A 25,981-nucleotide genomic window follows, 5' to 3' on the forward strand; every position below is an offset into this window, starting at 1 on the left:
CTCGGCATCAGGGAAATACAAATCAAAACCACAATGAGATATCACCTCACACCAATCAGAATGGCTAAAATTAACAAGTCAGGAAATGACAGATGCTGGCGAGGATGTGGAGAAAGGGGAACCCTCCTACACTGTTGGTAGGAATGCAAGCTGGTGCAACCACTCTGGAAAACAGCATGGAGGTTCCTCAAAATGTTGAACATAGAACTACCCTACGACCCAGCAATTGCACTACTGGGTATTTACCCTAAAGATACAAACATAGTGATCCGAAGGGGCACGTGTACCCGAATGTTTATAGCAGCAATGTCTACAATAGCCAAACTATGGAAAGAACCTAGATGTCCATCAACAGATGAATGGATAAAGAAGAAGATGAATGGAATACTATGCAGCCATCAAAAAAATGAAATCTTGCCATTTGTGACGATGTGGATGGAACTAGAGGGTATCATGCTTAGTGAAGTAAGTCAATCGGAGAAAGACAACTATCATATGATCTCCCTGATATGAGGACGTGGAGATGCAACATGGGGGGTTAGGGGATAGGAGAAGAATAAATGAAACAAGATGGGATTGGGAGGGAGACAAACCATAAGTGACTCTTAATCTCACAAAACAAACAGAGGGTTGCTGGGGTGAAGGGGGGTTGGCAGAGGGGGGGTTATGGACATTGGGGAGGGTAATTGCTATGGAGAGTGCTGTGATGTGTGTAAACCTGGCGATTCACAGACCTGTACCCCTGGGGTTTAAAAATACATTATATGTTTATTAAAAAATGAGAAATAAATAAAAATTTAAAAAAAAAACAGTCAACAAAACTAAGAGACAATCTCCAAAATGGGAGAAGATATTTGCAAATGACATGAGAGATAAAAGGCTCATATCCAAGATCTGTAAAGAACTTCTCAATCTCAACACCTAAAAAACAAATAATCCAATCAAGAAAGAGGCAGAAGACATGAAAAAACACTTCTCCAAAGAAGACATGCAAACGGCTAACAGACAAATGAAAAAATGTTCAAGATCACTCGACATCAGGCAAATACAAATCAAAACTACAACAGGATACCACCTTACACCAGGTAAAATGGCAAGAATTAAAAAGATAGGAACAAGAAGTTGGTGGAGAATGGGGACCCCTCTTACACTGTTGGTGGGAATGCAAGTTCCTACAGTCACTTTGGAAAACAGTATGGAGGTTCTTCAAATAATTGAAAATAGAACTACCTTATGACACAGGAATTGTATCTGTGCCCCAATGTTTATAGCAGCAATGTCCACAATAGCCAAACTGTTGAAGGATCTGAGATGCCCTTCAATCGATGAATGGATACAGATGTACTTCATATATACAATGGAATTTTTCTCAGCCATCAGAAAAGATGAATACCTACCATTCACCTTCACATGGATGGATTCAGATGGTATTATGCTCAGCAAAATATGTCAGTCAGAGAAAGACAGTTATCATATGGTTTCACCTATATGTGGAATATAAGAAATAGCATAGAGGATCATAAGATAAGGGAAGGAAAACTGAAAGGGAAGTCATCAAAGACTAAGGAAAACCACGAGAGATGGTTAACTCTGGAAACAAACTGGGAGTTGCTGGATGGGAGTTTGGTAGGAGATGGGATAATTGGGTGATTTCTCTGCATAGATTAAGGAATATTCTTGCCTTTATTATAGGAAGAATCTCAAGAAACAATAATCTGAGGAAAATATAAATGAAAGAAAATTCTATCTTGGCATCAAAAACATTTATGTTAAAGTTTAACTGATATATAAGGAAATTTTCTATGAAATTGTTGAGGTAGATGCATTTTTCCAAGATTCTTTTACTCCTGAGTCCATTTCTCACAACAAGGAAAATTTCAAAATTTATCTTTCCATCTTATTGTGCCCAGAAGAAAATTGGAAGGTATTATTCCCACGAGGGGATTTCTACAGCATTTCTTGCCAAGTAATGTCCAGTGAGATTTATTATCTCTATGAAGAAAATGCCCCCACAGCTTTATATACAGGGAGGAAACCTTTCTTAGCAAATATGACTTTAGGGGAAAATTGACTGCCACATCCAAATATATTTGGGATCCTTCAAATCAATAAATGAATAATATTATGGAACTAAGATATGATGAGTTGAAGCTGCTGAATCCGAGAGAATATTCAATCTTTATCTCTAACTAACACTTAATACTGTTGGAAAGAAAAGATCAGTGTCAATTTTGCAAAAACAGGGAGTATGACCATTGATCACCTGCAATGATTTAAGGTGGGTGGGAGTGATCTACTTAGCTTCACTGGTTTTATCTTTTTGTAACTCCATATGTGTTGTCACCTCTCTATGCAAAGTCATATACTAAAAGAAATGTGGAAATAAATTGACATCTTTAATAATGCAATGTCATTATAACTTAAAACATAAAAAAAAAAAACATTAAAACATGTCCCTTTTAATGAAAAATAATGTAGGGTCACTGATTGCATCAGTGGGCATTTCTATGAATTTGTTTATGTTCTGGCATAAAAAGCTTAGCATCATGAACACCGGATTCAAGTCACGTGATAGGAGTGATTTGGGGAATGAAAGGGAAGAAAATGTAATCTTTGTGAGGCTTCCAACTGGGGTAAGTACACTGTGAATATTTAGATGCAACTGGAACAAGGATTAATGAATTGATATAGACTCTAAATCACCACGGGGCACTACATCTCATAAAAGTAATCACCCACACATTAAGTATTTCACTTAATGAAGCATAGTCACACATATTGGATTAATTAATACTCACAAAACACAATTGGTATCACAGCTGACACTACAAAGTGCTGAAATCCAAGATCTATAAAGAACTACTCAAACTCAACACACACAAACAGAAATCACATCAAAAAATGGGCAGAAGATATGAACAGACACTTCTTCAATGGGGACATACAAATGGCTAATAGACACATGAAAAAAATGTTCATTGTCACTAGCCATCAGGGAGATTCATATCAAAACCACATTGACATACCAACTTGCACCAGTTAGAATGGCCAAAATTAGCAAGACAGGAAACAACGTGTGTAGGAGAGGATGTAGAGAAAGGGGAACCCTCTTCCACTGTTGGTGGGAATGCAAGTTGGTGCACCACTTTGGAAAACAGTGTGGAGCTTCCTCATAAAATCGAAAATAGAGCTACCCTATGATCTTGCAATTGCACTACTAGATATTTACCCCAATGATACAGATGTAGTGAAAATAATGGCCATTGTTCCTAGCAGCAATGACAACAGTCACCAAACTGTGGAAAGAGCCAAGATGCCCTTCAACAGATGAATGGATAAAAAAGATGTGATCCATATATACAATGGAGTATTATGCCTCCATAAGAAAGGATGAATACCCAACTTTTGTAGCAACATGGATGGGACTGGAGAAGATTATGCTGAGTGAAATAAGTCAAGCAGAGAAGAGTCAATTATATGGTTTTGCTTACTTGTGGAGCATAAGGAATAACACGGAGACATTGGGAGAAGGAAAGGAGAAGTGAGTTGGGGGACATCAGAGGGTGAGATGAACCTTGAGAGACTGTGGACTCTGAGAAACAAACTAAGTGTCTTAGAGGGGAGGGGGTGGGGGTTAGGTGAGCCTGGTGGTGGGTATTAAGGAGGGCACGTATTGCATGGAGCATCAGCTGTGGTGCATAACTATGAACCTTGGAACACCAAAAAAAATAAAATAAAATTACAAAAAAAATAAAACCACAGTTGGTAAGTAAGCAATGCAGAAAAGGTCTATGGTTAACTATTAGCAGTCGACTGGATCCAGGTTCTCTGATTTCACATTCTCTTTTCTACTACAATAGTGCTTGAAACTTCTTCAAACTTCTGAACACAAGATGTACATTTTACATCATAACACAAGTGACACACATACACATACACTCACAAGTACAATGGAAAGAGATAGCAAATCCATAAAGAACCACAGAGCAGTCAAGTTTGTGATAGATTACAACTCCTGACATGACAAGCACTAGCACATATCATATCATTTTTTAAACACTGATGTCTTGAAAGTCTCATATCACTGGGCTTTGCTATCATTTAGTGTTTGATTTGTTCCTCAAGAACAGAACATGTGTTAAGGAATCATTTCCTTTTGGCTCTTGTTTCCTGTTATGACAAAAGATTTACGCTACAAAAGTCATTTTCGGGTTTGAGCCATAGACCCAAGGAACAGTACTATGTCTTGTTTCTGTGCATTCAGACTGATCTGGCTGGAGCTCAGAAAGTCCTGAACTTACCTAAACCAAGTCATGAATTCAAGCAGAGTGGCCCAGGTCCAGCAGATGGTGGATGAAAGAAATGAAGCCATGTGGTAAGTCAGCATGGGTGGTTCCTGGAAAACACTCCTTTGCTTTATGCTATTCTCTGATACAAGAACAATTCTGACTTTTCCCTTCCCTAATCATTTTTCTATAAACATTTGTTCTATTGCATCTCCTAGGCAAACTATAGAGATTTGTTGGCCTTTCTTTTAGATGTGCTTCAAAATAATCATGTTTGACATTTAGACTTCTACTTTTTCCAGAGTATAAGTATTAGATCACTTCACTGGAGTGACACCACAAAGGAACTCCCTGCATAATTTACTGTACTTAAATGAATAAATGGACAATCAGGAAAATCCAATACTGAAGTAAGTGTCCTCTCTTGGACTTGAATCCACCAACAAGAGGAATGATGGTTATGAGTCTGGGCAATGCAAGTACTCCAAAGGTCTTCATCCTCTTGGGTTGACCATCCCTGGTTGGAAATGCCACTCCTCATAATAGTTTTTGTGGCTTACATCTGCACACTGGTGGGCAAGATCTTGATTATTGTGGTGTCCAGGGTAGACCCTCATCTTGACAGCCCTATGTACTTTTTCCTTTCCAACCTCTCCTTCCTGGACCTGTGTTTTACCACAACCACCGTCCCTCAACTGCTGTGGAATCTCTGGGGACCAGATAAGTCCATCAGTTATGGGGGCTGTGTGGCCCAATTCTATATGTTTCACTTCCTGGGGGCCACAGAATGCATCCTCTTGGCGGTCATGTCCTTAGATCGGTTCATGGCCATCTGCAAGCCCTTGAGGTACCAGGCTAACATGGGTCGGCGATTCTGTGTCTCCCTGGTGGCTGTCACATGGATAAGTGGCTTAGTTAATTCCTTGCTTCAGTAGTCCCTCACTGTCCAGCTGCCACTTTGTGGTAACAACAAGGTGGATGACTTCCTGTGTGAGATTCCAGTGATGATCAAGATGTCCTGTGTCGACACCACTTTCAATGTAACTGTCCTCTCTCTTGTGGTGACGTTCTTTACCCTGGTTCCCTTGTCCCTTATCCTTCTCTCCTTTGGGTTCATTGTAGCTACAGTACTCAGAATTCTGTCGTCAACAGGAAACAAGAAGGCCTTCAACACCTGTGGCTCTCATGTTATTGTGGTCTCTCTCTTCTATGGGCCAGTAATATGCATGTATGTGCAACCTTCTGGTACTAAATCCCAGGACAAGGACAAACTCATGGCCCTGTTCTACAGTCTGCTGACTCCTATGCTTAACCCTTTTATTTATACTTTGAGGAACAAGGACATGAAAGGGGCAATAAGGAGGCTTGTCTTCCCATTGATCTGTCATGGAAGAGAATAAACTGTATACTCCACACTCTTTATGTAGGATTCTGAAGATCCCCTACTCTTAATTTTCCTCTGGATTTACCTTCCTCCAAAATGGTTAGCTTCCTTCAGTCATTATCTGTTCTTCACATACACATTCACCACAGTGCTATGATTTATTGGCCCTCACTTTGCATCGTGAACCCTAATTCCCACTTGCCTGCAATTAACATGAGAGTGAATCCCTGTCATTATGTCCTCTAAGTCCATTGAGAGATTCTGCTATAGGAATCTGAAAAGTAGGCAATAAATGAATGCTCATTGACTGACTCGTTGATCATCAGTCAAACAAATGAAAGCCTACCATTTTATGTGCAATTTTATAAAAGGAATGCAAGTAATATAGATCATAGTTTACCTTCTTGCTATGATAGATGTGATATTATGGGTATGATTTGCTAATCAACATTTGATTTTGATTTTTATTGAAGTATTATAGATGTACAACATCATATTAGCTTCAGGTGTGCAACATAGTGATTCAACAATCATACACCTTATCAAATGCTCACTACAATAAGTGTAGCTACCATTTGTCACCCTACAATGTTATTACAATATTTTTCACAATACTCTTATGCTGTACTTTTTATTACAGTGACTTAATTATTTTATAACTAGAAAATTCTACTTCTTAATTTCCTTCACCTAATTTGTTTACCCCTTGCACCTGCCCTTCTTGCAACAAACACTTTGTTTTCTGTATTTATGAGTCCATTTCTGGTTTTTTTTTTTGTTCTTGTTGTTTGCTCACTAATTTTATTTTTTTGGATCCCACATATAAGTGAAATATGTTGTCTTTTCCTGCCAGACTTATTTCACTTAGCATTATATCTTCTAGATCCATCCATTTTGTTGCAAATTAAAAGGTTTCCTTTTTTTAATGGCTGCATAACATTCAGTGTGTGTGTGTGTGTGTGTGTGTGTGTGTGTGTGTGTGTTTGTGTGTGTGTGTGTATTACTTCTTTATCTATTCATCTATGATGGATAGGGGCTGTTTACATATCTTGACTATTGTTAATAATGTTGGAATACATAATGTTAATAATGTAGGAATGCATATATCTTTTTGAATTAGTGTTTTTTTTTTCTTGGATAAATACTGGGTGTGGAATTACTACATTGTATGGGATTTCTTTTTTATTTTTATTTTATTTTTGACTCTTTTTTTATTATTTTATTTTTTCTTTTCAGTGTTCCAAGATCATTATTTATGCACCTCTCCCAGTGCTCCATACAATACGTGCCCTCCTTAGTACCCACCACCAGGTTCACCCAACCCTCTACCCCCCACCAGAAAACCTCAGATTGTTTCACAGAGTCCACAGTCTCTCATGGTTCATCTTCCCTCCTATTTTCCCCAATTCACTTATCATTTCCTTCTCCTAATGTCCTCCATATTTCTACTTTTAATTTGTAAAGGAATCTCCACACTATTGTCCATAGTGCCCACATCAATTTATATTGCCACCAACAGTGCTAATCAACTACTTTTATCAATTACCAAAAAGACTAGATGGGATAATATCTCATATCCTATAACTGACTCTTTTAACCATACATTCACTATCTGATCTTTTATAAATAATAGAATTCAAATATAATATCTGGCTCTTTCCTCCATGTCTTCATGGGACTTATTCCTTCTGAGCTATTTGACTGAAGTAACTATTTTTAGGTTTCCAAAGGGAAATGTGGAAGATTCAAATCCCAAGAGGCTTCTGTGTAGTCTCCTAGTGTTGCAATCACATAGCCTTCACGTGGGAGATGATTTACCTAGCTTGAGAATATTAGGTGTATTTGGTAGATACTCAAAGATGAACTAATTTAATCATTTAGGAATCAGAGAATTAGATGGTAAGAAGAAAGATAATGGGGAAAGTGGAGGATAACATGGAAGGGATGGAAAATAAATAGGCTGTCACATCATCAGTTCTGAGATAGAGTGATGAGGTATGAAGATTTTTGATGATGCAGGAGGGAGAATTCTATTAATTTGGGGGGAATATTAATTAATTATAAATCTGTCATTTTCTCATACTTTAATCCCCACACTTATAAAAAAAATCTGAACCTCAGCTTATATTTGAGATAAATATGCAATTATATTTCTAACACCTTAGTACATTTATGTAAGGTGTTCATACATCTGGCACCATGGTGTGTTTCCACTATTCACTTTAAAAATGCCGAGAAAAAAACTCCACTGACTCATATTGTATAAGCCCCTAACACAGAAATACATTGATTGCAATCAATCATAATAAATTAGTTCACTCTTTAATTTATGTTCTATGCACTGAAATAGTTTTCTTTGTAGACTTCAATGGAAGGACACTACCATTCTGCTGTTGTTGGAGACAAGGAAATATATTCTTTGGGAAGCAGGATGATTCTCTGGCATGGTCATGTATCTGTTCAAAACAGGGTCTTCTGATTTCACTTGTTGGCCTCTTTCATAGTTTCACTTGAAACTTTATATTCCTGTGGATGACCACTTCTCATTCCAAAACAAACAAAGAAACACCATGAAGTCTTTTTTTTAAATTATTTATTTATTTTTTTCATCGTAACAGTACTGATTGTTTTTGCACCACACGCAGTGCTCCATGCAATATGCTCCCTCTCTATTACCCTCCACCTGGTTTGTCAACCTCCCAACCCTCGCCCCTTCAAAATCCTCAGGTTGTTTTTCAGAGTCCATAGTCTCTCATGGTTCATCTCCCCTTCCAATTTCCCACAACTCCCTTCTCCTCTCCATCTCCCCATGTCTTCCATGTTTTTCGTTATGCTCCACAAATAAGTGAAACAATATGACACTTGACTCTCTCTGCTTGACTCATTTCACTCAGCATAATCTCTTCCAGTCCCGTCCATGTTGCTACAAAAGTTGAGTATTCATCCTTTCTGATGGAGGCATAATACTCCATCGTGTATATGGACCACATCTTCCTTATCCATTCGTCTGTTGAAGGGCATCTTGGTTCTTTCCACAGTTTGGCGACCGTGGCCATTGCTGCTATAAACACTGGTGTAGAGATGGCTCTTCTTTTCACTACATCTTTATCTTTGGGGTAAATACCCAGCAGTGCAATTGCAGGGTCATAGGGAAGCTCTATTTTTAATTTCTTGAGGAATCTCCCCACTATTCTCCAAAGTGGCTGCACCAACTTGCATTCCCACCAACAGTGTAAAAGGGTTCCCCTTTCTCCACATCCTCTCCTACACACGTTGTTTTCTGTCTTGCTAATTTTGGCCATTCTAACTGGTGCAAGTTGCTATGTCAAGCCAGGAAGGGCTGGAAAAATATATTCAGAGTACTAAATGAGAAGAACATGCAGCCAAGACTACTTTATCCAACAAGACTGACATTCAAAATGGATGGAGAGATAAAGAGTTTCCAAGACAGGCAAGGCTTAAAAGACTATGCAACCACCAAGCCTACACTATAGGAAATATTAAGGGGGGTCCTATAAATGAGAAAAAATCCTAAGAATATCATTGAACAGAAATATAGAGAAAATCTACAGACAGAAATACTTCAAAGGTAACACGATGCCAATCACAACCTATCTATCAATAATCACTCTCAATGTGAATGGCTAAATGTGCCCATAAAACGACACAGGGTTGCAGATTGGATAAAACGACAGGACACGTCCATATGTTGTCTACAAGAGACCCATTTTGAACCTAAGGATACACCCAGACTGAAAGTGAAGGGATAGAGAAGCTTCTTTCATGCCAATGGCCCTCAGAAGAATGCCGGGTTAGCGATTCTCATATCAGATAAATTACATTTTTTTTCTTGCTTAGATTTTTATTTTAATTTTTTTAATTAATTAATTTTTTTCAGCATAACAGTATTCATTGTTTTTGCAAAACACCCAGTGCTCCATGCAATACGTGAACTCCCTATTACCCACCACCTGTTTCCACCAACCTCCCATCCCTGCCCCTTCAAAACCCTCAGATTGTTTTTCAGAGTCCATAGTCTCTCATGGTTCGCCTCCCCTTCCAATTTGCCTCAACTTCCTTCTCCTCTCCATCTCCCAGTGTCCTCCATGTCATTTGTTATGCTCCACAAATAAGTGAAACCATATGATACTTGACTCTCTCTGCTTGACTTATTTCACTCAGCATAATAACTTCCAGTCCCATCCATGTTGCTACAAAAGTTGGGCATTCATCCTTTCTTTTTTTTTTTTATAAACATATAATATATTTTTATCCCCAGTGGTACAGGTCTGTGAATCACCACGTTTACACACTTCACAGCACTCACCATAGCACATACCCTCCCCAAAGTCCATAACCCACTCCCCCTCTCCCAACCCCACCTCCCCCCAGCAACCTTCAGGTTGTTTTGTGAGATTAAGAGTCATTTATGGTTTATCTCCCTCCCAATACCATCTTGTTTCATTTATTCTTCTCCTATTCCCCTAACACCCCATGTTGCATCTCCATGTCCTCATATCAGGGAGATCATATGATAGTTGTCTTTCTCCAATTGACGTACTTCACTAAGCATGATACCCTCTAGTTCCATCCACGTCATCACAAATGGCAAGATTTCATTTCTTTTGAAGGCTGCATAGTATTCCATTGTGTATATATACCACCTCTTCTTTATCCATTCATCTGTTGATGGATATCTAGGTTCTTTCCATAGTTTGGCTATTGTAGACATTGCTGCTATAAACATTCGGGTACACGGGCACCTTTGGATTACAATTTTGTATCTTTAGGGTAAATACCCAGTAGTGCAAGGAAAGGAAAGGATCAGAAGGAACTCAAACACCTGGAAGCTAAAGACCACCTTGCTTAAGAATGCTTGGATCAACCAGGAGATCAAAGAAGAACTTAAACAATTCATGCAAACTAATGAGAATGAAGACACCTCAGTCCAAAACCTATGGGATACAGCAAAGGCTGTTCTAAGGGGGAAATACATAGCCATCCAAGCCTCCCTCAAAAAAATTGAAAAATCCAAAATACACGAGCTCTCTCTACACATGAAAGAACTGCAGAATCAAAAACAAATCAAACCTACTCCACAGGCAAGAAGGGAAATAACCAAGATTAGAGCAGAGATCAATGAGGTAGACACCAGAGTTACAATAGAACGTATCAATGAAACTAGAAGCTGGTTTTTTGAAAGAATCAACAAGATTGAAAACCCATTGGCCACACTAATCCAAAAGAAAAGAGAGAAAGCCCAAATTAATAAAATTATGAATGAATAGGGAGAGATCACAACGAACACCAAGGAAATAGAAACAATCATCAGAAATTATTATCAACAGTTATGTGCCAATAAGCTAAGCAACCTAGACTAAATGGATGCATTCCAGGAAAACTATAAATTCCCAAAATTGAACCAGGAAGAAATTGACAACCTGAACAGACCGATATCTAGTAACAAGATTGAAGCAGTGATCAAAAACCTCCCCAAAAACAAGAGCTCAGGACCTGATGAATTCCCTGGGGAATTCAACCAAACTCTCAAGGAAGAAATAACAGCAATTCTCCTGGATCTGTTCCAAAAAATTGAAGCAGAAGGAAAACTTCTAGACTCTTTTTATGAATCCAGCATTACCCTGATCACCAAACCAGGCAAAGACCCTACCAAAAAGGAGAATTTCAGACCAATATCACTGATGAATATGGATGCAAAGATTCTCAACAAGATCCTAGCAAACAGGATCCAGCAGCACATTAAAAAGATTATCCACCATGACCAGGTGGGATTCATCCCTGGGTTGCAAGGTTGGGTCAACATTCGAAAATCAATCCATGTGATAGAAAAATCAATAAGAGAAGAGAGAAGAACCACATGGTCCTCTCAATTGATGCAGAAAAAGCATTTGACAAAATCCAGCATCCGTTCCTGATGAAAACGCTTCAAAGTATAGGGATAGAGGGAACATTCCTGAACTTCATAAAATCTATCTATGAAAGACCCACAGCAAATATCATCCTCAATGGGAAAAAGCTTGCAGCCTTCCCATTGAGATCAGGAACACGACAAGGATGCCCACTCTCACCACTCTTGTTCAACATAGTGTTATTAGTCCTAGCAATGGCAATCAGACAACAAAGAGAAGTCAAAGGTATCTAAATTGGCAAGAAAGAAGTCAAACTCTCTCTCAGCAGAAGACATGATTCTTTATATGGAAAACCCCAAGGACTCCACCCCCAAACTACTAGAACTCATACAGCAATTCAGTAACGTGGCAGGATACAAATTCAATGTACAGAAATCAGTGGCTTTCTTATACACTAACAATGAAAATACAGAAAGGGAAATTATAGAGTCGATTCCATTTACTATAGCACCAAGAACCATAAGATACCTGGGAATAAACCTAACCAAAGAGGTAAAGGACCTGTACTCGAGGAACTACAGAACACTCATGAAAGAAATTGAAGAAGACACAAAAAGATGGAGGATCATTCCATGCTCTTGAATCGGAAAAATAAACATTGTTAAAAGGTCTATACTGCCTAGAGCAATCTATACTTTTAATGCCATTCTGATCAAAATTCCACCGATATTTTTCAAAGAGCTGGAGCAAATAATCCTAAAATTTGTATGGAGCCAGAAGAGACCCTGAATTGCTAAGGAAATGTTGAAAAACAAAAACAAAACCGGTGGCATCACATTACCTGGTTTCAAGCTTTACTACAAAGCTGTGATCACCAAGACAGCGTGGTACTGGCATAAAAACAGACACATAGACCAGTGGAACAGAGTGGAGAGCCCAGATATGGACCCTCAACTCTATGATCAAATAATCTTCAACAAAACAGGGAAAGATGTACAATGGAAAAAGACAGTCTCTTCAATAAATGGTGCTGGGAAAACTGGACAGCGATATGTAGAAGAATGAAACTCGACCATTCTCCAACACTGCACACAAAGATAAACTCGAAATGGATAAAAGACCTCAATGTGAGACACGAATCCTTCAGAATCCTAGAGGAGAACATAGGCAGTAACCTCTTCGATATCAGCCACAGCAACTTCTTTCAAGATATGTCTCCAAAGGCCAAGGAAACAAAAGGGAAAATGAACTTTTGAGGCTTCCTCAAGATCAAAAGCTTCTGCACAGCAAGGAAACAGTCAAGAAAATAAAAAAGGCAACCCACGGAATGGGAGAAGATATTTGCAAATGACAGTACAGACAAAACGTTGATATCCAGGATCTGTCTCTGTGGACAGGTCTGACGTTATTCTAATGGGATTTCCTCTGTATGTATGGAGCCACTTTTTCCTACCTGCTTTTAAGAGGGTCTGTCGAGAAGCATAATTCTTCTTTCTAATTATTAGGTGTCCTGAGGACCTTCAAGAATCTAAGATCTTGGGGGTAAACCGCTCTGCCTCTAGGACATGAATGTTGTTTCCATTTGTGAGATTGGGAAAATTTTCATAGACAACTTGTTCCACTATATCTTCTAGACTTCTTTTTCCTCTCCTTCAGGGATTCCAATAATTCTGACATTGGAACATTTCATGGCATCATTTATTTCCCTGATTCTGTTTTCGTGGCTTCTGAGCTATTTTTCCAGGCTTCCTCCTGATCCTTTCTCTCTATCTGTTTGTCCTCCAGATCACTAATTCTATCTTCTGTCTCAGTTACCCTAGCTTTTAGTGAATTTAGATTAGATTGGAATTCATTGAGAGGAATTTGAACATCATCCCTGGTGGCTTTCGGTTCTGCACTAACATTGTGAACATCATCCCTGGTGGCTCTCAGTTCTGCCCTAATCAATTCTGTTTGGTCATCCATGGCTTTCTCCAACCTAGCTATTGCCTGGATAATTGTTAGTCTGAATTCCTTTTCTGACATATTGTCTATGTCGATAGCCATTAGCTCTGTTGCAGAAGGTCCATCCTCTGTATTTTTCTTCTGTTGGGCATTCCTCCTCCTAGTCATTTTGGTAAGAGATGACTGAACAGATGCAGCTGGATGTATCGATTGTGGTGCAGTCAAGGTGCACCCTGGAACACTTCTGTGCAATCAGGATTCCCCACCCAAATGAGAGAAAAAAGAAAAGAAAAAGAAATAGAGACGAAAGAGACAAAGAAAATAAAAAAGAAAAAGAGAGAGAGAGAGAGAGAAACAGGAAAAAAAGGAAAGATAAAAGAGAAGGCTCAGCCCAAATGGGCCCCAAGGTAAGACATATGAAGTATACAAACAAAAACAGATAAACAAAAAGACTGATAAAAGTATATGACAAGAGAAAAAATATATATATATATATAAAAGCAAAAAAAAAAAAAAGGAAGAACCTCAGTGTGGGTGAGGAAGGTTATTTTGATTCTTCCTAGATTTATCTTTATGTTTTTTTAAGGGCCTTAACTTTCCTAAGATAAAGGGGGATTAAAAATTGGTTTACCTATAGGGGTAGCATTGATTGGGGAAAGGGATTACCTTGACGTTTAACTCTATATGTATAGTAGAAAATAAAAATTAAAAAAGAATAAACTAGAGTAAACTAAATTAAAATTTAAAAAAATTTTAAAAAATAGAAAAGCAAAAGAAAAACGGGTATAGGTATCAAAAAGTTCAGATTTGAAGGTTATTAAGGAATTTGATGTACTGGACATCTCACTGTGATGGTAAATAGGTTAAAAATTATCTATATGTATAAAAAATAACCACAATATTGGTAAATAGTTAAAAATAAAAGTTGTATTTATGAAGTAGTGGTTGTTGTTCTCTTGTCGTCTTTTTTTTTCATTTTTATTTTTTTTTATTTATTTTTATTTGTTTATTTACAGCATAACAGTGTTCATTGTTTTGGCATCACACCCAGTGCTCCATGCAGTACGTGCCCTCCCTATTACCCGCCACCTGGTTCCTCAACCTCCCACCCCCCCCCACCCCCCTGCCGCCCCTTCATAACCCTCTGGTTGTTTTTCAGAGTCCATAGTCTCTCATGGTTCATCTCCCCTTCCAGTTTCCCTCAACTCCCTCTCCTCTCCATCTCCCCATGTCCTCCATGTTATTTGTTATGCTCCACAAATAAGTGAGACCATATGATACTTGACTCTCACTGCTTGACTTATTTCGCTCAGCATAATTTCTTCCAGTCCCGTCCATGTTGCTACAAATCTTGTCGTCTTTTTTTTTTTTCTTCCTTCCTGGTTGGTTTTCTGGGGGAGGGTCCTGCCACGTTGGTTTTCAGACAATGATGTTCCCTGAGTTATGTCCTCCTGCCCCCCTCAAGGGGGTGGGCTCTGAAGAGACCGTTTTTTTTTTTCAGGCTTTTGTTCTCTGGAGGTTTTTATGTTCTTTCATCTGTTTTCTCTCGCCTTGACATCTTTGATGGTTTTGGAGAGCAGACTGCACCCAGAACTCCCTCTCAGAGAGAAGCCTCAGAATACTCTGCAGAGCTGCTGGCAGAGTAGGTTCTGAGTCACAGTCCCTGGGGATGCAGGATCTCCACCTTGTACCCAATACCAAGGTAGCGACAGCTGTCTGGGCAGTTGCAGACTGCCAGAGAGGTTCCAAGCAGCGATCACACACTGAGATTTTCCTGTTGGCCTAGGCTGGGAATGCCTGGTTTATCAAGATGACAGAGCTCCAGGCTAGTACCTGTGTGCACCTTTCCCAGGGGAGGGTGTGGTATGCACGCATTTTGGGATTGCCGTCTTGCCAGGCTCCCAGCCCCTCTCGGATCCAGACCCTATGCGTTCTCAGGCACACTGGTGTCTCAGGCGTGCTGGCGGCTCAGGGCCAAGACCTGCTTTCTCCGTCGCACTCTCTCTGGCTTAGGGCCGGGGAGGCTGTCGGGGGACTTAAGACCTTGTCCCTAACCGCCCCGATTCCCACAATATTCCCCCACGATTCTTTGCTCTCTCTCTCTTTTTTTTTTTTTTTTGAGTGCTTTCAACAAGACTCCAAGCTAATGCTGGTCCCCAGACACAAGGCACTCTTGTATTGGGGTATTACTTTCCAATCGGTCTCCTCTGGTGGCTCCCTCCCCCTTTTGTTTATCTTCTGATATCAGTCCAACATTCCCACTCTACTTTACCTGCCCCTGGCGTCTTCTGCTCCTGTAGAGATCCAGACGTGTATAATTCTGATCTCAGGCTGATTTCATGGGGTGATCGGAGTCTTTCGTAGGTGATCAGCTCACTTTAGGGTACAGGTTGAAACGGCACATCCTCCTACTTCCCCACCATCTTGACCTCCTACACCATGAAGCCTTTTTATCTCACTTGGTACCTGAGGAACCTGCACAATAGGAGCCAACAGATAGGCCCTGAATAAATATATTTTAGATGAATGAGTGAATGAAAAGTATTACCTACATCCTCATTACTCATGGTTAACGCATATATCACAGGTTCATGGAAAATGTGTCATAGTACATTGAGCACTGGGTGTGGTGCAAAAACAATAAGTCTTGGAACACTGAAAAAATAAAATAAAATAAAATAAAATAAAAGTGTGTCTTGTACTAAACAATGGGTTTAACAAATGTGGTTATTGGCTGACGCTTGAGGCAATGTTTCTCAAACTATCTTCTGGCACTGTTCCAGTAGATCTTAACAGCAGTTTTAATAATAGTAATCCAGGAGGAGGAGTCAAGATGGAGGAGAAGTAGCAGGCTGAGACTACATCAGGTAGCAGATCAGCTCAATAGCTTATCTAAACATTGCAAACACCTACAAATCCAACGGGAGATCGAAGAGAAGAAGAACAGCAACTCTAGAAACAGAAAATCAACCACTTTCTGAAAGGTAGGACTGGCGGAGAAGTGAATCTAAAACGACGGGAAGATAGACCGCGGGGGGAGGGCCTGGCTCCCGGCAAGCAGCGGAGGAACAGAGCACAAAATCAGGACTTTTAAAAGTCTGTTCCACTGAGGGACATTGCTCCAGAGGCTAAACCAGGGTGAAGCTCACTAGGGGTCAGCGTGGCCCCAGGTCCCGCAGGGTCACAGAAGGATCGGGGGTGTCGGAGTGTCGCAGAGCTCGCAGGTATTAGAACAGAGAAGCCAGCTACAGAGAAAGAGCCGAGGACTGAACTCTCAGCTCGGGGTTACCTTGAACTGGTTGCGGGCTGGGTGAGCTCGGAGTGGGGATAGAGGCTGGGGATAGGGGAGGGATTGGGTGCTGTCCTCTGGGGGTGCACTGAGGAGTGGGGCCCCGGGCTCTCGGCTCCTCCGGGCCAGAGACTAGGAGGCTGCCATTTTCATTCCTGTCCTCCGGAACTCTACGGAAAGCATTCAGGGAACAGAAGCTCCCAAAAGCGATCCCGAGCAGATTACTTAGTCCGGCCCCTGGTAAGGGCGGTGCAATCCCGCCTCAGGCAAAGACACTTGAGAGTCACTACAACAGGCCCCTCCCCCAGAAGATCAACAAAATATCCAGCCAGGACGAAGTTCATCTATCAAGGAAAGCAGGTTCAATTCCTAAGACAGAAGCGCAATTCCAGAGGAGGAGAAAGCAAAGCACGGAACTCATGGCTTTCTCCCCACGATTCTTTAGACTTGCGGTTAATTCAATTTTTTTTCTTTTTTCAATTTTATTTCTTTCTTTTTCCTTCTTCTGCTAAATTTTTTAAAACTGTTACCCTTTTCTTTTATGGCGTTTTTTGACTAGCTTATCTAAATATATATATTTTTCTTTCTTTTTTATATTTTTTCTTTATTTGTTTTATTTTTTAAATTTTTTTCTTTTTTTTTTTTCTGAACCTCTTTTTATCCCCTTTCTCCCCCCACAATTTGGGCACTCTTCTGATTTGGTTACAACGCATTTTTCTGAGTTCTTTGCCACCCTTTTATTTTATTTGATCCTTCATATACTCTTATCTGGAGAAAATTACAAGGTGGAAATAATGACCACAAACAAAAGAACAAGAGGCAGTAGCGACACAGACATTGTAATCAACACAGACATTGGTAATATGTCAGATCAAGAGTTCAGAATGACGATTCTGAACGTTCTAGCCAGCTCGAAAAAGGCATAAAGATATTAGAGAAACCCTCTCTGGAGATATTAAAGCCCTTTCTGGAGAAATTAAAGGACTAAAATCTAACCAAGTAGATATCAAAAAAGCTATTAATGAGGTGCAATCAAAAATGGAGGCTCTCACTGCTAAGATAAATGAGGCAGAAGAAAGAATTAGTGATATAGAAGACCAAATGACAGAGAATGAAGAAGCCGAACAAAAGAGGGACAAACAGCTACTGGACCATGAGGGGAGAATTCGAGAGATAAGTGACACCATAAGACGAAACAACATTAGAATAATTGGGATTCCAGAAGAAGAAGAAAGAGAGAGGGGAGCAGAAGGTCTATTGGAGAGAATTATTGGAGAGAATTTCCCTAATATGGCAAAGGGAACAAGCATCAAAATCCAGGAGATGCAGAGAACCCCCCTCAAAGTCAACAAGAATAGGTCCACACCCCGTCACCTAATAGTAAAATTTACAAGTCTTAGTGACAAAGAGAAAATCCTGAAAGCAGCCCGAGAAAAGAAGTCTGTAACATACAATGGTAAAAATATTAGATTGGCAGCAGACTTATCCACAGAGACCTGGCAGGCCAGGAAGAGCTGGCATGATATATTCAGAGCACTCAACGAGAAAAACATGCAGTCAAGAATACTCAATCCAGCGAGGCTATCATTGAAAATAGAAGGAGAGATAAAAAGCTTCCAGGACAAACAAAAACTGAAAGAATCTGCAAACAACAAACCGGCTCTACAGGAAATATTGAAAGGGGTCCTCTAAGCAAAGAGAGAGCCTAAAAGTAGTAAATCAGAAAGGTACAGAGTCAATATACAGTAACAGTCACCTTAAAGGCTAATAATGGCACTAAATTCATATCTCTCAATAGTTAATCTGAATGTTAATGGGCTAAATGCCCCAATCAAAAGACACAGGGTAACAGAATGGATAAAAAACAAAACCCATCAGTATGTTGCCTACAAGAAACTCATTTTAGACGTGAAGACAACTCCAGATTTAAAGTGAGGGGGTAGGGGCGCCTGGGTGGCTCAGTGGATTAAGCCGCTGCCTTCGGCTCAGGTCGTGATCTCAGGGTCCTGGGATCGAGCCCCACGTCGGGCTCTCTGCTCCGCAGGGAGCCTGCTTCCTCCTCTCTCTCTGCCTGCCTCTCTGCCTAGCCTGCCTCTCTGCCTAGTTGTGATTTCTCTCTGTCAAATAAATAAAAAAAAAAAAAAAAAAAAAAAATTAAAAAAAAAAAAAAAAAAAAAAAAATAAAGTGAGGGGGTGGATACAATTTACCATGCTAATGGGCATCGGAAGAAAGCTGAGGTGGCAATCCTTATATCAGATCAATTAGATTTGAAGCCAAAGACTATAATAAGAGATGAGGAAGGACACTATATCCTACTCAAAGGGTCTGTCCAACAAGAAGATCTAACAAGTTTAAATATCTATGCCCCTAACGTGGGAGCAGCCAACTATATCAACCAATTAATAACAAAATCAAAGAAACACATCAATAATGATACAATATTAGTAGGGGACTTAAACACTCCCCTCACTGAAATGGACAGATCATCCAAGCAAAAGATCAACAAGGAAATAAAGGCCTTAAATGACACACTGGACCAGATGGATGTCACAGATATATTCAGAACATTTCATCCCAAAGCAACAGAATACATATTCTTCTCTAGTGCACATGGAACCCTCTCCAGAATAGATCACATCCTGGGTCACAAATCAGGTCTCAACAGGTATCAAAAGATTAGGATCATTCCCTGCATATTTTCAGACTACAATGCTCTGAAGCTAGAACTCAATCACAAGAGGAAAGCTGGAAAGAACCCAAATACATGGAGACTAAACAACATCCTTCTTTTTTTTTTCTTAAAGATTTATTTATTTGACAGATAGAGATTACAAGTTGGCAGAGTGGCAGGCAGAGAGAGAGAGAGAGAGGAGGAAGCAGGCTCCCAGCTAAGCAGAGAGCCCGATGTGGGGCTTGATCCCAGGACCCTGGGATCATGACCTGAGCTGAAGGCAGAGGCTTTAACCCGCTGAGCCACCGAGGTGCCCCTAAACAACATCCTTCTAAAGAATGAGTGGGTCAACCAGTAAATTAAAGAAGAATTGAAAAAATTCATGGAAACAAATGATAATGAAAACACAACGGTTCAAAATCTGTGGGACACAGCAAAGGCAGTCCTGTGAGGAAAATATATAGCGGTACAAACCTTTCTCAAGAAACAAGAAAGGTCTCAAGTACACAACCTAACCCTATGCGTAAAGGAGCTGGAGAAAGAACAAGAAAGAAACCCTAAACCCAGCAGGAGAAGAGAAATCATAAAGATCAGAGCAGAAATCAATGAAATAGAAACCAAAAAAACAATAGAAAAAATCAATGAAACTCGGAGCTGGTTCTTTGAAAGAATCAATAAGATTCATAAACCCCTGGCCAGACTCATCAAAAAGAAGAGAGAAAGGACCCAAATAAATAAAATCATGAATGAAAGAGGAGAGATCACAACTAACACCAAAGAAATACAGACAATTATAAGAACATACTATGAGCAACTCTACGCCAACAAATTGGACAATCTGGAAGACATGGATGCATTCCTAGAGACATATAAACTACCACAACTGAACCAATAAGAAATAGAAAACCTGAACAGACCCATAACAATAAGGAGATTGAAACAGTCATCAAAAATCTCCAAACAATCAAAAGCCCAGGGCCAGACGGCTTCCCAGGGGAATTCTACCAAACATATCAAGAAGAACTAATTCCTATTCTCCTGAAACTGTTCCAAAAAATAGAAATGGAAGGAAAACTTCCAAACTCATTTGATGAGGCCAGCATCACCTTGATCCCAAAACCAGACAAGGATCCCACCAAAAAAGAGAACTACAGACCAATATCCTTGATGAACACAGATGCAAAAATTCTCCCAAAATAGTAGCCAATAGCATTCAACAGTACATTAAAAGGATTATTCACCACGACCAAGTGGGATTTATTCCAGGGCTTCAATTTTCGTTCAACATCTGCAAATCAATCAATGTGATAGAACACATTAATAAAAGAAAGAACAAGAATCATATGATACTCTCCATAGATGCTGAAAAAGCATTTGACAAAGTACAGCATCCCTTCCTGATCAAAACTCTTCAAAGTGTAGGGATAGAGGGCACATACCTCAATATTATCAAAGCCATCTATGAAAAACCCACCCCAAATATCATTCTCAATGGAGAAAAACTGAAAGTTTTTCCTTTAAGGTCAGGAACACGGCAGGGATGTCCGTTATCACCATTGCTATTCAACATAGTCCTAGAAGTCCTAGCCTCAGAAATCAGACAACGAAAAGAAATTAAAGGCATCCAAATCAGCAAAGAAGAAGTCAAACTCTCACTCTTCACAGACGATATGTGGAAAACCCAAAAGGCTCCACTCCAAAACTGCTATAACTTGTACAGGAATTCAATAAAGTGTCAGGATATAAAATCAATGCACAGAAATCAGTTGCATTTCTGTACACCAACAACAAGACAGAAGAAAGAGAAATTAAGGTGTCAATCCCATTCACAATTGCACCCAAAACTATAAGATACCTAGGAATAAACCTAACCAAAGAGACTAAGAATCTATACGCAGAAAACTATAAAGTATTCATGAAGGAAATTGAGGAAGTCACAAAGAAATAGAAAAATGTTCCATGCTCCTGGATTGGAAGAATAAATATTCTGAAAATGTCTATGCCTCCTAAAGCAATCTACACACTTAATGCAATCCCTATCAAAATACCACACATTTTTTTCAAAGAAATGGAACAAATAATCCTAAAATTTATATGGAACCAGAAAAGACCTCGAATAGCCAAAGGAATATTGAAAAAGAAAGCCAAAGTGGGTGGCATCACGATTCCGGACTTCAAGTTCTATTACAAAGCTGTCATCATCAAGACAGCATGGTACTGGCACAAAAACAGACACATAGATCAATGGAACAGAATAGAGAGCCCAGAAATAGACCCTCAACTCTATGGTCAACTCATCTTCGACAAAGTAGGAAAGAATGTCCAATGGAAAAAAGAGACCCTCTTCAATAAATGGTGCTGGGAAAATTGGACAGCCACATGCAGAAAAATGAAATTGGACCACTTCCTTACACCACACATGAAAATAGACTCCAAATGGATGAAGGACCCCAATGTGAGAAAGGAATCCATCAAATCCTTTAGGAGAACACAGGCAGCAACCTCTTCGACCTCAGACGCAGCAACATCTTCCTAGGAATATCGGCAAAGGCAAGGGAAGCAAGGGCAAAAATGAACTATTGGGATTTCATCAAGATCAAAAGCTTTTGCACAGAAAAGGAAACAGTTAACAAAACCAAAAGACAACTGACAGAATGGGAGAAGATATTTGCAAATGACATATCAGATAAAGGGCTAGTATCAAAAATCTATAAGGAACTTAGCAAAATCAACACCCAACGAACAAACAATCCAATCAAGAATGTCTATAGCAGCAATGTCTACAATAGCCAAACTATGGAAAGAACCTAGATGTCCATCAACAGATGAATGGATAAAGAAGATGTGGTATACATACACAATGGAATACTATGTAGCCATCAAAAGAAATGAAATCTTGCCATTTGCGACGACGTGGATGGAAGTAGGGGGTATCATGCTTAGTGAAATAAGTTAATAGGAGAAAGACAACTATCATATGATCTCCCTGAGATGAAGACATGGAGATGCAACATGGGGGGGTTGGGGGTAGGAGAAGAATAAATGAAACAAGATGGGATTGGGAGGGAGACAAACCACAAATGACTCTTAATCTCACAAAACAAACTGGGGGTTGCTGGAGGGAGGTGGGGTTGGCAGAGGGGGAGGGGGTTATGGACATTGGGAGGGTATGTGCTATCATGAGTGCTGTGAAGTGTGTAAACCTGGTGATTCACAGACCTGTACCCCTGGGTATAAAAATACATTATATGTTTATAAAAAAAAAGTTGAAAGGGGAGGCGAACCATAAGAGACTGCAGACTCTGAAAAACAACCTGAGGGTTTTGAAGGGTCGGGGATCGGAGGTTGGGGGAACAGGTGGTGGGTAATAGGGAGGGCACGTATTGCATGGAGCACCGGGTGTTGTGCAAAAACAATGAGTACTGTTACGCTGAAAAAAATAAATAAATTTAAATACTGAAAAAATAGAAAATAAAAAAGATAAAAATAGTAATCCATATTTAAACAAAATTGGGATAAACCATATATTATGCTTGGAGTTTTGGAGTTTGGGATGGAAAGTTAATATAGTAAATGTTTGATAGCTCCAAGTATGCTCTTAACAATGTTTACCACTTCTCAAACACCTTTCTTCTGATTTTATTGGCTTCTTTTTGAAAGGAAATAATGTGTCACAATTTGGGAATTAACTCATTGGAAAACTCATACCCAGAGTGGAAGCAGAAATTATAGAGGAGCTAAAGAAGGCAGAAAATCTCACGTCTGGGCTGTTTGAATAAACAGCGTTTTACAAAGTGTTTGTGGGGTTTTGAACTAAAGCTGCTCATTATATTTCCATTATACCTTCCCTTGAGTCTGATATCTCAATACTGTTTATTCCTTTAGGATATAATATTTTCAGTCAATTACTACATTTGCAACTTCAAATCAGTATGCACTAGGCTAATTGTTTCCTCTTATTTATGGTATAAGTATATTAGTAGTCACCACAAAGGGCATGATAATTTAGTTAATTGCACTGTAATTTAAACATTAAGATAAAGAATGTTTCCTTTTTACTGAATACATTTCACCTAAAAATGGAACTCTTTAGTATATAGCTATCATAATCAATAAGCAGATGATGCATACTTTTAGGTGAATTCTACAAAAATATTAATATTCATATCTAAATAAATTGTTTTCAGTAATCATATTGAAAAACATTTCTATGATGGATGTTTAAATGTATTTCCTTGTAACAGGCACATGTGATGTGACTAGTTTAACCTGCTTGAAAGCTGCAGCCCAACCATGATACACTTCGGAACTTTATCAAGCTTTTAAAAATCATAAACTTGACTCCACTGAAGACTTCCTATATCAGAATCTTGACAAAGTATGACCAGAAAACTGTTTGGATTCTTTTTTTCAGTAGATATTTATATGCACCTAGAGTTAGCGAAGGCCACTGCAGGTAAAACATTTGGGATACCCACTGGAGACAGAAGTCAGACAGGATTGAACTAATGGGAGATGTATAGCCCAAAACAAGGATAGAACATAATTCTTCCCATAGGTATGAAGAATTCTACTGCAAACTTACAAGAAAGAGATATAAACCCATTTCCACACTAGTAAAAATCACAGCTCATAAGAAACGCTAAGGCAGAGCAACAAGACCAAGCTGACCAATGAGAAGAGGTAGTTTCCCCTGAAGTAAATGTTATGGGGAAATCGTGTAAGAACTTCAATCAAAATGAAACTCACACTTCTGTGCAACAAAGTCTTTAAAAACGTGATTTTCTAAAATTAAAATATATTATAAAAAACTGAGAAGTGTTTGAGTTCCTTCTGAACTTTTCCTTGTGATTGAGTTCCAGTTTCAAAGCGTTGTGATCTGAGAATATGCAGGGAATAATGTCAGTCTTTTGGTATCGGTTGAGTCCTGCTTTGTGACCCAGTATGTGGTCTATTCTGGAGAAGGTTCCATGTGCACTTGAGAAGAATGAGTATTCTGTTGTTTTAGGGTGGAATGTTCTGTATATGTCTATGAGGTCCATCTGGTCCAATGTTTCATTCAATGCTCTTATTTCTTTATTAATTTTCTGCTTCGATGATCTGTCTATTTCTGAGAGAGGCATATTAAGATTTCCTACTATTATTGTATTTATATCAATATGACTCTTTATCTTGATTAATAGTTTTCTTATGTAATTGGGTGCTCTCATATTGGGGGCATAGATATTTAAAATTCTTAGATCATCTTGGTGGATAGTCCCTTTAAGAATGATGTAGTGTCCTTCTGTATCTCTGACTACAGTCTTTAGTTTAAAATCTAATTTATCTAATATGAGAATCGCTACCCCAGCCTTCTTTTGAGGGCCATTGACAGGAAAGATGCTTCTCCATCCCTTCACTTTCAGTCTGGGTGTATCCTTAGGTACAAAATGGGTCTCTTGTAGACAACATATGGATGGGTCCTGTCGTTTTATCCAACCTGTAACCCTGTGTCATTTTATGGGCGCATTTAGGCCATTCACATTGAGAGTGATTATTGAGAGATAGATTTTTATTGACATCGTATTGCCTTTGAAGTCTTTCTGTCTGTAGATTGTTTCTATATTTCTGTTCAATGATATACTTAGGATTCTTTCTCTTTTATAGGACCCCCCTTAATATTTCCTGCAGTGTCGGCTTGGTGTTTGCATAGCCTTTTAATCCTAGCCAGTCTTGGAAACTCTTTATCTCTCCACCCATTTTAGATGTCAGTCTTGCTGGAAAGAGTATTCTTGCCTGCATGTTCTTCTCATTTAGTAATCTGAATATATTTTGCCAGCCCTTCCTGGCTTGCCAGGTCTCTGTGGACAGGTCGGACGTTATTCTAATGGGCTTTTCTCTTTATGTAAGGAGCTTCTTTGTCCTAGCTGCTTTTAAGAGGGTCTGTCGTGAAATATAATTCCTCATTTTAACTATAAGTTGTCACGAGGATTTTCGAGAATCTAAAATCTTGGGGGGAAATCTCTCTGCCTCTAGTATATTAACATTGTTTCTATTTGTGAGCTTGGGAAAATTTTCATAGACAACTTGTTCCACTATATCTTCTAGACTTCTTTCTTTTTTCTCCCCTTCAGGGATTCCAATAATTCTGACATTGGAACGTTTCATGGCATCATTTATTTCCCTGATTCTGTTTTCGTGGCTTCTGAGCTGTTTGTTCCAGGCTTCCTCCTGATCCTTTCTCTCTATCTGTTTGTCCACACACAAAACAGATAATCATATCGAAAAATGGGCAGAAGATATGAACAGACACTTCTCCAACGAAGACATACAAATGGCTATCAGACCCATGAAAAAATGTTCATCATCACTAGCCATCAGGGAGATTCAAATTAAAACCACATTGAGATACAACCTGACACCAGTTAGAAAGGCCAAAATTAGCAAGACAGGAAACAACGTGTGCTGGAGAGGATGTGGAGAAAGGGGAACCCTCTTACACTGTTGGTGGGAATGCAAGTTAGTGCAGCCACTTTGGAGAACAGTGTGGAGATTCC

General features: G+C 39.3%; 1 pseudogene; it reads left to right on the forward strand.

Moving 5' to 3' along the window:
- Nucleotides 1-4,746: 4,746 nt before the first annotated feature.
- LOC123942278 lies at nt 4,747-5,686 on the forward strand (annotated as a pseudogene).
- The last annotated feature ends 20,295 nt before the right edge of the window (nt 5,687-25,981 follow it).

Source organism: Meles meles, chromosome 5 (assembly GCF_922984935.1).
Source record: "Meles meles chromosome 5, mMelMel3.1 paternal haplotype, whole genome shotgun sequence".
Lineage (NCBI taxonomy): Eukaryota > Metazoa > Chordata > Mammalia > Carnivora > Mustelidae > Meles > Meles meles.